Source organism: Bombus vancouverensis, unplaced genomic scaffold (assembly GCF_051014615.1).
Source record: "Bombus vancouverensis nearcticus unplaced genomic scaffold, iyBomVanc1_principal scaffold0022, whole genome shotgun sequence".
Classification (NCBI taxonomy): Eukaryota; Metazoa; Arthropoda; class Insecta; order Hymenoptera; family Apidae; genus Bombus; species Bombus vancouverensis.
In genome coordinates, this window is record NW_027468913.1 from 1,298,650 (window position 1) to 1,310,728 (window position 12,079).

The 12,079-nt window shown below is 41.1% G+C and overlaps 1 long non-coding RNA gene across 7 annotated transcripts; it reads left to right on the forward strand.

Annotated features, from left to right (window-relative positions):
* The first annotated feature begins 1,487 nt into the window (after positions 1 to 1,487).
* LOC117165555 (uncharacterized) lies at positions 1,488 to 11,498 on the forward strand. Of its 7 annotated transcripts, XR_013060826.1 has the most exons (5): positions 9,719 to 9,886; positions 9,999 to 10,089; positions 10,740 to 10,829; positions 10,928 to 11,149; positions 11,253 to 11,498. It is a non-coding gene; the product is annotated as an uncharacterized LOC117165555 (long non-coding RNA). The 7 variants fall into 7 exon arrangements; XR_013060820.1 differs by having other exon boundaries at positions 9,722 to 9,886; positions 10,740 to 11,149; XR_013060822.1 differs by having other exon boundaries at positions 9,722 to 9,886; positions 10,002 to 10,089; positions 10,740 to 11,149.
* The last annotated feature ends 581 nt before the right edge of the window (positions 11,499 to 12,079 follow it).

The window sequence follows — 12,079 nt, forward strand, 5'->3', positions numbered from 1 at the left end:
CGCCCAAGGATGAGCAATCTGCTAACGATGGGAAGAGGAAAACGAAAAACCATAGATGTTCTCTGCGTTGAAAACACCGTAATCACTGGTTGATACAGCGAACAATTGTAAACGAAATAGATCGAAATTTTATAAAGTTGTTTTATTACAGACAATTTATTAAATCTTGGCCAAGAACGTTTATTTCAATTTTATATCGTGAATTCAAGACGTTCGGATGAAATCTACGCAAATTGTGTGCTTGATAGTTTTATCTGTCAACTATAGCTGCCGACGGGTGCCTTTGTTCAGAGACAGCTTTGTTCGACTGCAAGTTAAAAGAGAAGAGGATATACAATTTCAAATTTCCTACCTTGATTAGATGTAAAGTCGATCGGCGGTATGTATGGCTTGGTGATGTGTCGAATTTTGACAATTAACTTTGATTCCGCAGATGAAGTGACAATACGAATGCTTAATTCGAATGAAGATTTTTTGAAACCCTTTTTAATATTCGATTTCGACGGACAGAGTGACGATGTGAATGGTCTGAATTTTAAATAAGGACTCTTCTACTCTATGTTATTCCCGCTTATTTATAATATCCTAATTGTCACGCGATGGATCATCTCTATGGGAATCACAGCATTGCTACGTAACAAATTAGGAATTTTCTAACTGTCTACTTTCGCGGATTGTGCTGAAGTTTCGTCTTCTTGATTATCTTATTTACGCTATTCCTAATTTCTCATATTCTTGAGACACGTAGATGCTACTGAAGTTTCGTCTTCTTAATTTCTCGTATTTCGTTGGGTATTAGGGACATGCAAGGTGCGTGATAAAATGTAGGTATCGTAGTAGCTCGTATTTTGCTAATGTTGCGTCTGCGATGTTTCCCAGAACTTCCTTACTGATGCCAGTGGAACGTGGCAGGCGCGTGCCAACTTGTCCTTGCTGAAGTTACATCTGCGATGTATCTGGTAACTTCCTTGCTGATGCCAGTGAATCGTTCAAGGCGCGTGGCTACTTAGTATTTGCCGAGTCTTCTTATGCTTTAAAATATCATTTTTTTTTATAATAGTAAGCTTAATATATTTTTTCATGGTTTGTTTCTTACGGCTGGTTTCTATCAATTTCCAGTATTCTTGCGTGACGTTGTATTGATCATTATTTATTCTTTCTTCGCTACGATCTTTCATTTTATAATCATTTATTAAATATTTATTCCTTCGCTGAAAATATGATTTATTTTGTAACGCATAAAGATTACTATATGAACGTGTTGATTATCCAAAATGGCCGCCTGTGAATGTTCCTAGTATATAGTAACATTTTATTAATGTGAAATCTATTATTTATCCGTTAATTATTTGTGACTTTATTTTAATAGTTGACGTACAATTGCAGTGGGAATAATATTATTTTGCATTTATTTAATGTGTGTAATTATTACATGTATTCCGATGCGCACGTGTAAGAGCTATCGTAACAATCCAAGATGGCCGCTAGTGAATGTCTCTAGTAAAAGTGTAGTGACGCGTCCTTAATTTGTTTAATATTGAAACAATTATTCGTCCGTCGCTTATTTTCTTCTATTTTAGCGCAGTTAGAATTTTTAAATGACAATAGTATTGTTTGTGTAATCATTATAATGTGTATATATACTATGTGTTATTTTAATATAATAACATGTGGATTGTGTTATTGTTAAATTTTATAATTTATCAATAGCACTGTTTTATTGTTGTGTTACGAGTGGTTTATTTTTATAAAGTGTTCGCTTAATTAATTTGATAGTAATATGTGCATAGTTTGTTATTACCAGTTCTATTACGTAACATAACCTTATTTCTCCACGCCAGAATTAATATAATTATGCTATATTAACTAAGTACAATATAATAATTTTTTATCTTAATCGCGGTTGTCGTTGATACTCAGTTAATCAGTTTTGATTAATTCATAACCTATTCCTATATTATTGGCTATTTTCTGTTTCTTTGTTATGCGGTTGTCGTTACCTTGTGCGTGTAATTTGCAGCCTTTACATAGAATAGAGGAGCTAATCTTATACATTGCTAGCTAAATCTTTATTGTTTATAGGTTCTACAATTCTAATCCTTCATCGCCGAGTCCTTTACTTGGAACGGTTACATGGTGCGCGTTTGGTATCTTCTGGTTCTTCGTTACATGTCTAACACTTATCAAGACTACTTTTATTTATCCTAGAATTGTAAGTATATATATATATATGTCGGAGATGAAAGGACACCGGAACCTTCGGATAGCCCTGCAACATTGCAATCTAAAGTCTACTATAACTGTAACTAAACTATTGTAGTTATTCAATCCGATTGTAATTGTTCGAGATTAGTGACGAATCCGATGATCTCGTGTCCTTAGACACACCCCAGTATAGTTTTCCTCTGTGGAATCATCGGGACGGGACGCGCATTCTTTGACGCGCTCCCGTCGACTAAAGAGTAACGTCTTTACGCTCAGCAATTATCGTTTACGAGTCAGACTTAGATTCAGCGAGAACGCCTATCTGTCATCCCGTTGACCGCGGATTCGTTATTGAACCTGAGATCACTGTCACTAGTGTCGCGGACGTCTCACCGCCGTGATAGATTGTCAAACCTGCGTTATTCATACCTGTGTCAATAAATCGTATCTTCGCTACACCGCAACGATGGCTACCTTCAATGAAGACTCCTCAAACACCGACAACCCTATCCCCACTGCTTCTCCGACATCAGAAGTGGGATCCGCACGGATTCAAGAGATGCAAGGGCGGATCAACGCCATGGAAGAGCTAATTCGGACACTGACGCAAAGGCCGAGTACGGAGACGATGAGTGTAGCGCTACCCCGTTTCAACCCCGGGAACGCGGGCACCAGCCCAGCTTCGTGGTGCGCGGCTGTTAGTGCGGTTATGGACAAAGTGTCCCTAGACGAGACTACGAGTTATATATTGCTATAAGTCGTGCTTTAGAGGGTACCGCGGCAGAGTGGCTTACGCATGTCCCGGTCAACGGTCTTACTTGGACAAAGTTTAGGGAACTTTTTCTTGCTCGCTACGGAGGCACGGAGACGGCAACCTCGGTGCTAATCAGGGTGCTCGACGAATCACCTCTGGAGGACGAAACCGCTGGGACTTTCGGAAATCGCCTCCACTCCCTTCTGTCGGCGAAATGGGGAAATCTATCCAATGTCGAGCTGATCAACGCCGTTATCCTTCTGCGACTGATCTGGTATGACCAGCGTTTCGAAAGAATAGCATTCGGGGACGATATTCGGACCCTAGAGCAATTCCAGAGGGAAATGAAAATCTTCTCTCACGCGAAGAAGAGGCCAGTACCTTCGCCAAATAATCCATCGGCGGAACCTGAAGCAAAACGACGCCACTCGTCGGCCCGCCTCCCGAGATGCCTTCACTGTGGCAAACCAGGACATAAACTCGCGGATTGTAGGACGAGGAAGCGTGAGCAACAGCAGAGGAGTTCACAACGCCAGGGAGGAAGGCGACCGGACGCATCGCCTCAGGTGGTTTGCTTTAAGTGTCAGGCGGAGGGCCATATCGCACCTGACTGCCCGCTACGACGGGACAAAAAGGCCAGTACCAAGAATGAACGTGTAGTCAACTGCTGCGCGGTGGAGTCCCCAGCTGGTACCCTAAGTCATCTGGGTGAGTCGTTCCCATTTTACTTCGATTCCGGAGCCGAGTGCTCATTAATTAGAGAGTCGGCTGCCTCGAAATTCTCCGGTAAGAGGACGACTGAGCTAGTAGTAATGCGAGGAATAGGAAACACCCGTGTTAAGAGTACGTCCCAGATCTTGTCCACGGTATGCATAAACGGTCTTACATTGGAGATAACCTTCCATGTTCTTGCCGATACTTATCTGAATTACGATATCATGGTTGGTCGCGAGATTTTAAGCCAGGGTTTCGACGTATACATTACACGAAATAGCGTCGATATTTGTAGAACAAAGGTGGTCAACACCTGTAGTAAAACCCCCGAAGACGAGATCGATATTAACGCGGCCGATACTGACGTGATCGGTAACGATAAAAGTCGGTTAATTTCTGTTCTCGAGAAATTCAAAGATTCATTCATTACGGGCTTCCCACGTGCCCGCGTAAGCACGGGGCAGTTAGAAATACGGTTAATCGATCCTAATGTCACCGTGCAAAGAAGTCCTTACAGACTTAGCGAAGAAGAGCGGAGGATAGTGCGTGAGAGAATAGACGAGTTAATCAAAGCGAAGATTGTAAGGCCTAGTAACCCACCGTTCGCGAGCCCTATACTACTCGTGAAGAAAAAGGACGGTTCGGATAGACTGTGTGTAGACTTTCGAGCATTGAATAAAAATACGGTCGCGGACCGGTATCCCCTACCCCTTATCGCGGATCAAATAGCGAGATTGCAGAAGGCGAGATACTTCATTAGCCTAGACATGGCCAGCGGGTTCCACCAAATCCCCATTCATCCCAATTCGACGGAATATACGGCGTTCGTTACACCCGACGGGCAATACGAGTACGTAACTATGCCTTTCGGATTGAAAAATGCACCATCCGTTTTTCAGAGCCTTAGGCGACCTCGCGTATTCGTTCGTTGTTGTTTACTTGGACGACGTCCTAATTATCGCCGACTCAGTAGATCAAGCCCTAGAAAGGTTGAATACCGTATTAGATACCCTCGTGAAAGCCGGATTCTCCTTTAACTTTGCAAAATGTTCCTTTTTAAAGACATCGGTACTCTATTTGGGATATGTAATTCGTAACGGAGAAGTCCGTCCAAACCCGGGTAAAATACAAGCCTTGAGTTCTTTACCTGCACCGTCGACCGTCACACAACTCAGACAATTCATAGGTTTGGCCTCTTACTTCCGAAACTTCATTCCCAAATTCTCACAAGTAATGAAACCCCTGTACGCACTCACCTCGAGTAACAAGAATATACCTTGGACGGACCGGCACGAACAGATAAGACAAAAGGTAATTTCCGTCCTGACTGACGCGCCGGTGCTAATGATATTTGACCCCAATTACCCAATAGAACTACATACGGATGCTAGCTCGGAAGGATATGGGGCCATTTTAATGCACAGGGTTGAAGATAAAAATCGAGTAGTGGAATATTACAGCAAAAGAACTAGCCCTGCAGAATCTAGGTATCATTCCTACGAATTGGAAACGCTAGCAGTTGTAAACGCCGTCAAGCACTTCCGTCATTACTTACACGGACGAGAATTTCTCGTCGTCACCGATTGCAACTCCCTGAAAGCATCCAGTAGTAAGGTACACTTGAACGACAGGGTTTACAGATGGTGGGCTTACCTGCAAACTTTTACCTTTGACATTATGTACCGGGAGGGTAAACGAATGACCCACGTAGATTTCTTTTCGCGAAATCCCGTAGACTTAGATCGCGGTACGTTCAGCAAAATTGCAGAGAAAGAAATTAACCTAACCGAAATCTCCGACGATTGGCTACTAGCGGAACAACGTCGCGACCCACAAATTTCTGAGATCGTCAATAAATTACAGAACGAAGAGCTCGCGGAAGACGTCGCGAATACGTATGAGTTACGGTCCGGCACTCTTCATCGTAAAATACAGAGAAAAGGTAGAACTCTCTGCCTGCCCATCGTGCCGAGAGGGTTTAGGTGGTCTATTATTAACCATGTGCACCAGTCCATTATGCACTTAGGTTGGGATAAAACGCTTGAGAAACTGTACGAGTATTATTGGTTCGAAGGAATGGCGAAGTATGTTCGCAAATTCGTAGAGAACTGTCATGCTTGTCGAGTTTCAAAGGCAAGTTCGGGTCGAGTACAAGCCGAATTACACCCCATACCTAAGACCAGCATACCTTGGCACACGGTTCATATGGACATAACGGGCAAACTAAGCGGTAAGAACGATTCGAAGGAATACGTCATTGTGTTGGTCGACGCCTTCACCAAGTTCGTATACTTGCATCATACCCGTAAGATAGACTCCATTAACACCATTAAAGCGCTTAAGTGCGCTATATTTTTGTTCGGCAGTCCCTGCCGGGTAATAGCGGATCAGGGAAGATGTTTTACGGGCAAAGAATTTCGAGACTTTTGTCAAGATAAATACATTAAACTCCATTTAATTGCGACCGGAGCTAGTAGGGCCAACGGACAGGTAGAGCGTGTTATGAGTACGCTAAAAAACATGTTCACAACAATAGAAACCACTGGGCGGTTCTGGCAAGACGCGATCGGGGAAATACAACTGGCCTTAAATTGTACCACCAACCGCGTGACTAAGTCAAGCCCGTTGGAACTACTAATCGGTAGAACAGCGAGACCCTACGGCTTATCCCTACCCGACAATATCTTAGAAAGAGAAGTAAATATCTCCCATGTAAGACAGCAGGCGATAAAGAATATAGAAGCAAGCGCCAAATACGATAAAGATAAGTTCGATGAAAACAAAGCTAAAATAACTAGGTTCAACCTTGGCGATTTCGTGTTACGCAAAAACGAGGAAAGGAACCAGACGAAGTTAGATCCGAAATTCAGGGGTCCGTTCGAGATAGCAGAGATTTTGGAAGGAGATAGGTATACCTTAAAAACTCTAGACGGAAAACGATCATATAAGGACAGACATGACAGACTGAGAAAGATGCCGGAAGGCTGCGTCCCTGCTGAGTTGGACGTCTGCGGTGATGACGACGACGGTGATAATATCGATGCAAGTACACCGACCTAAGAGGATCACTAACACTGCGTTGTAGTTGTAGTATATATCCACAGTGACGTTTTGCATATACGCAATATATCCACTGTGATGTCTCATATATCTGTAATATATCCACAGTGACGTTTTGCACATACGCAATATATCCACTGTGATGTCTCATATATCTGTAATATATCCACAGTGACGTTTTGCACATACGCAATATATCCACTGTGATGTCTCATATATCTGTAATATATCCACAGTGACGTTTTGCACATACGCAATATATCCACTGTGATGTCTCATACATCTGTAATATATCCACAGTGACGTTTTGCACATACGTAATATATCCACTGTGATGCCTCATACATCTGTAACATACCCACAGTGATACACCCAACGCAGTAACATGATCCAACAAACTGAGACTCTTCGGTGTACGAAATCGAAATGATCTGCCGTGTCATTACGGTCTGACTGGTAACTCACAGAACGCAACTAGCTCTTTAAACACAAATTATAGCGCTACTAATTCGAGCCCTCTTTCATTTCCTTGCATGTCAAACCGCCGAACAAAACCTCGTTGTTGAAATGGACCCTTGACTTTCTTGGACACTTAGTTAAATAGTAAATAATGTCAGTTGCATCGAAGCTAATGTAAGAAAACACGATATTTTAGCCACACACGAGGACGTGTGATAGTCAGGATGGCCGTGTCGGAGATGAAAGGACACCGGAACCTTCGGATAGCCCTGCAACATTGCAATCTAAAGTCTACTATAACTGTAACTAAACTATTGTAGTCATTCAATCCGATTGTAATTGTTCGAGATTAGTGACGGTGAGCTTTGGCTCGAGGCGACAGTCTGTCGCCCAACGTAGCCGCGGTCAAGGGATGAACGCTTTGCCCAACAAACATATGGAATAATTCTATAGCTCTCCTTAAAAGAAATATTCGTGGCGACACGCGACAGTAAACATTCCAACGGTTTCTGTCCCGTGGCTCGCCACACGCAGACCCTATTCTTCGAGTAAGATGATTGCCAGATGTCGATGCGTCTCCGCAGTACATGTTCGGCTAGCCCGAGGGCCCGTAATAAATCTTAAGGTTTAGTTAACTAAAGTCCTTCAAACAGACAAACAGTCTTTGTCCCAACTACGGGAAGATAGGGGAGACATATTTTTCAACGAACGGCGTCTCCCACTAGCAACTTTCCCTCGAGGGCGGCTAGCATCTTTTTCTAACCACCGATATGGAGATTGACCAATTAGCAGCAACGTCAATTTCCCTTACTTCCTAAACGAAGGCTTTCCTCGACGAATCCGATGATCTCGTGTCCTTAGACACACCCCAGTATAGTTTTCCTCTGTGGAATCATCGGGACGGGACGCGCATTCTTTGACGCGCTCCCGTCGACTAAAGAGTAACGTCTTTACGCTCAGCAATTATCGTTTACGAGTCAGACTTAGATTCAGCGAGAACGCCTATCTGTCATCCCGTTGACCGCGGATTCGTTATTGAACCTGAGATCACTGTCACTAGTGTCGCGGACGTCTCACCGCCGTGATAGATTGTCAAACCTGCGTTATTCATACCTGTGTCAATAAATCGTATCTTCGCTACACCGCAACGATGGCTACCTTCAATGAAGACTCCTCAAACACCGACAACCCTATCCCCACTGCTTCTCCGACATATATATATATATATGTCGGGTTTACATTAGAATTAGGGTTAGGGGCGTGAAGCGAATCTTCGTTTGGATTACACGTCGTCGTTATGCAATAGAGCATTGGCTAGTGCAAGTACGATTACCATAGAACCGGACAAGTAACCGTGGTAATTAGATACTCGAGAAACTAGTGACAATGATCCTAGGTTCAATAACGAATCCGCGGACAACGGGACGGTAGTCGTACGCACTCGCAAAAATCTAAGTCGGATTCTGTGTTAATATTCGCTGACCGTAAGGCGTTAATCTTTTTGTCGATGAGACCGCAAGAGAGAATGACTTTCCGTCCCGGTGATACCTCAGAGGAAAACCATGACGGGGTGTGTCTAAGGACACGAGGTCATCGGATTCGTCGGGGATATCCTACGTTCGGAAAGTAAGGGAAATTGACGTTGCTGCTAATTGGCCAATCTCCATATCGGTAGTTAGAAAAGGATGCTAGCCGCCCTTGCGGGAAGGTTGCTAGTGGGAGACGTCGTTCGTGGAAAAATAGGTCTCTCCTGTCTTCTTGTAACTGGGACAAAGACTGTGTATCTGTTGAAGGATTTTAGGTAACTAGATATTAGTGTTTATAACGGTCCTCGGGCTAGCCGATCACGTACTGCGGAGACGCGTCGGCATCTGGTAAACATCCTGCCCGGAGAATAGGATCTGCGTGTGGCGAGCTACGGGACAGAAACCGTTGCAATGTTTACTGTCACGTGTCGCTACAAATCTTTCTTTTAAGGAGAGCTATAGGGTTACTCAATGCCTTTGTTAGATGGAGAGTTCGTCCCGTTGACCGCGGCTACGTTCGGCGACTAATTGTCGCCTTGAGCCCAAGCTCATTGTCACAAGTCTCAAACAAATACAATTGGGTAGAATGACGGCAAATCGTTTAATTACAACTGTAGATTTTAATTACAATGTTTTTATGGATTTTCCCGAGGTTTCAGAGGGAAGGCACCGGTGTCCTCTTATCTCCGACATATATATAAAACACTATATTTTGTAAATATCTATATAGTAAAATAGTCCGTCCACTATCTTGGTCGCTAAGACCTCTTCGCTAACATCGAATTGTTTTGTTATAATGTCAGAATATTTCCTTGGTTTTCCAGTTTCTTGTTGCTGCCTTGACTGTTTCGGTAGTATCTGGTTCAGTATTCCATAAGTATTCACTTAAGATTGGTAGTAGGCTTCTTGTAACTGCGTTGGCTTTAATGTATATCTTCCGATGTGAGTAACGAGCTTCTTATTATTATCAATTTCTATTCCAAGATGGTTTACAACATTCTTCCCCTTTTTAGGTTATGATTGGTTACCTCGGTATTTATTACCTTCGATATCTTCATACCGTCGTATATTATGTTTTGCAAAGTTGGATCCGTAGCCAATTCTCGTGGAGTTCCTGCATGCACATTTCCTTTAAGGATGATTGGTTGCATACAAACCTCGTTAACTTGTAAGATACCTTTTCTTGTTTGCTAAGACCATTCCGTCGGTGTTGAATCGTTTGTTATAATGTCACTAATTTTTAACTTTCCAATTTTCTCACATCTTCTTGGTCATTCCAGTAGTATCGACTGCGATTCTTCGTACACATTTACTCCAATTTGGTAGTTGGTTTCTCATCACTGCGTTGACCCTTGTATAAACTTCTTCGATGTGAGTAGTAAATTATCGTTGTCACTCACTTAACCTATCTTAGTTATTTCTTAACTCTTCCTGCACTTATTAACTGATTTTATTTCTTCTTATTAAAGACCGCTGTGTCAACGCTGAGTTATTTCGTTATAATGTCATTAACTTTCTTGATTTTTTCGGTTTTATTTTCCATTAGCGAACTGTAAATTTGTTGTCGAGCATCAATTATTGATTGTTGTGCTTCGTTTAGTTTAATTGAAATATAATTGTAAATTTTTAATAGTATTATTTTCTTCCATATATATTAAGGCAATTGAAGTTAGTTTATTTATTCGTTTCTGCTGACAGTCGTATACTATGTTCTACGGAGTGGGTCAACAGTTTGTTTCTGCGAAATTCCTGCATGTACGTTTTCTTCTATTATGATTAATTGTGCACTAGGTACTTTTAACTTTCACTGCTTTTAATTATTTTATTGAATTAACATATTGTGTATTTAAATGATGGTTAGAACATAATAATATTCCTTTTTCTTTTACGTTTCTACTATCTGCATGATTCGATAAGCACTGTCACACTTCCTTTGAGTTAGGCACAATATTGTTATAAACATTTAGTAATATTATGTTTTGTATTGAAACAATTGAAGTTAATTCTTCCATTTGTTTCAGTTGGCTGTCATACCTTGTGTTCTATGGATATGGACACATAACCTGACTTCGCATATACACTTCCTTCTACGATGAGTAATTGTTCACGAGGTACTTTCCACTTCCACTGTTTCGTAATTATTTTATTGAATGACACATTTTATAATTAATGGTTAGAACGCACATAATAATTTTCTTTTTCCTTTTAGGTTTGTACTATCTGCATGATTCGATAAGCAGTGTCACACTTCCTTTGGTTCAGGCACAATATTGTTATAAACATTTAGTAGTATTATGTTTTGTATCGGAACAATTAAAGTTAATTCCTACATTTGTTTCAGCTGGCTGTCGTAGATTATGTTCTACGGATATGGACACATAACCTGTCTTCGCACATACACTTCCTTCTACGATGAGTAATTGTTCACGAGGTATTTTCCACTTCCACTGTTTTGTAATTATTTTATTGAATTACACATTTTATATTTAAGTAATAGTTAGAGCACGCATAGTAATTTTCCTTTTTCCCTTTAGGTTACCACTATCTGCAGTATTCGACAAGCAGTGTTGTTCCATATACTACCGCACTCCGTTGTCTCTTGAAATCGTTCTTGTGGTCTGTTTCGATTGTGTTAGTTTTAACTTGTTCGAGTGTATTGTTCGTGGAATCCCTTTTACTTTAATCTTGACGTTTCGTGTGTGGATTCTGACAATAGTGCCTGGTTTATTGAAGTGTGTTAATATGCCTAGGTGTTTTATATATTTTATATCTAGCTGTATATAAGATATATTTTGTTTATTGTGGTTTTGTATGTCCATATTTGCTGTATATTAAATTGCTTGATATTTCCTGTTTGTTATAAAGGTATGTATTCCTATCGTTCCATTCCTTTTTCCTTTCCTTTGAATTATTCATAAAGTTATTACGAGATTTGATTAAATTGTCGAATTGTAGGTTATCCTGATTGAATATAGTATTATGTCGTGATTTATTAATTAATTTGCGAGTCACTTTTGGTTAATTGGTTCTTCATAGTTTATCCTTAGTCGAATTATGAAATTATAGGTTATGTTGTACTCTTTATATTTACCATTTCGTTAGAGTACCTATTTTAACTTTATTATCTCTTATTTGCCCTCGTATACTAATTCTCTATATATGACTACATTTAATTAAACTTTTATTTAAACAATTTCCATTTTCGTTGTATCGTGTGTTCGTTTTGGATATTCGAATTGTCGCTCGCGTTATTTATATATTGCGTTTTTCCGTTTTTCGGTACGGCACGTGCGTAGCGCGGGACGTGACACCCCCCCCTCTCGGGGTTCAAATTTCCGAAGGAAATTTGACTGATCGCATC